The following is a 1,257-nucleotide window of genomic DNA, read 5'->3' as shown; positions in this document are numbered from 1 at the left end:
CAGGTGATGCAAAGATAGGTAGTCGGCTCAGGTAGTACTGAGGAAGCAGGGAGACTGCAGAAGGGCTTGGACAGATTGGGAGAATGGGCAAAGAGTGGCAGATAGAATATAGTGCGGGCCAGTGTATGGTCATGCACATTGGTAGAAGGAATAGAGGCATAGACTATTTTCCAAATGGGGAGAAAATTCAAAAATCAGAGATGCAAAGGATTTGTGCGGGATTCCTCAAAGGTTAACTTGCCGGTTGAGTTGGTGGTAAGGAAGGCAAATGCAATGTTCACATTCATTTCGAGAGGGCTGGAGTATGAAAGCCAGGGTATAATGCTGAGGCTTTATAAGACATTTGTCACATCACACTTGAAGTATTGTGAGTAGTTTTTGGTCCCTTATCTAAGAAAAGATGTGCTAGCATTGGAAAGGGCCCAGAGGAGGTTCTGGGAATGAAAGAGTTAATGTATGAGTACCACTTGATGGCTCTGGGCTTGTACTTGATGGAGTTTAGAAGAATGAGGGGACATCTCATTCTAACCTATCGAATATTGAAACATCTAGACAGAGTAGATAAGAAGAGGATGTGTCCTGTTGTGTGGGAGTCTAGAACCAGACAGCAAAGTCTGAGAATAAAAGGACATCCATTTGGAACAGCAATGAAGATGATTTTTTTCGCTAGAGGGCAGTGAATCTGTGGTATTCATTGCCACAGACAGCTGCGGAGGCCAAGTCATTGGCTATATTTAAAGAGAAGGTTGGTAGGTTCTATGAAGAGTAAGACTGTCAAAGGTTACAGGAGAAGAAAAGAGAGTGAGTTGAGATGGAATGGTGGAGACAACTCGATGGGTCAAATGGCCTAATTCTGCACCTGTGTCTTATAGCCTTGTGGTCTAATATATAAAGATGTAGGTAAATTTGCAAGGCCAGGTCTGAGGAAGCTGCTCCATGCCTCTCTCTCATCTGCTGGCCAGGAAAGGCCATGTGTAGGGACTGCCTGCATTTTACCTGTGGTTGCCATGCAGTGATGGTCACCTCCGTCGTGCTTATGTGTGGATGTACCCATCAGTGCTCTCCGAGCAGCAGCTCTTCAACCAGTGGAAGATGGCCGGTGCAGAGCAATGCTGCAACGGCCCCGGCAACCCTGGCCAATCCCTTACACTGCAGATTGGTTATCCCCTAACCAATCTGCAGGATCTGGGCCTACTTGTCAGGACTTCGGGGCAAGTGTTGCACCAAAGCTACCTCTATTCTAGAAGCAAAATCAGC

The sequence above is a fragment of the Hemitrygon akajei genome, chromosome 2, assembly GCF_048418815.1.
Source record: "Hemitrygon akajei chromosome 2, sHemAka1.3, whole genome shotgun sequence".
Lineage (NCBI taxonomy): Eukaryota > Metazoa > Chordata > Chondrichthyes > Myliobatiformes > Dasyatidae > Hemitrygon > Hemitrygon akajei.
This window is presented reverse-complemented; position numbering follows the sequence as displayed.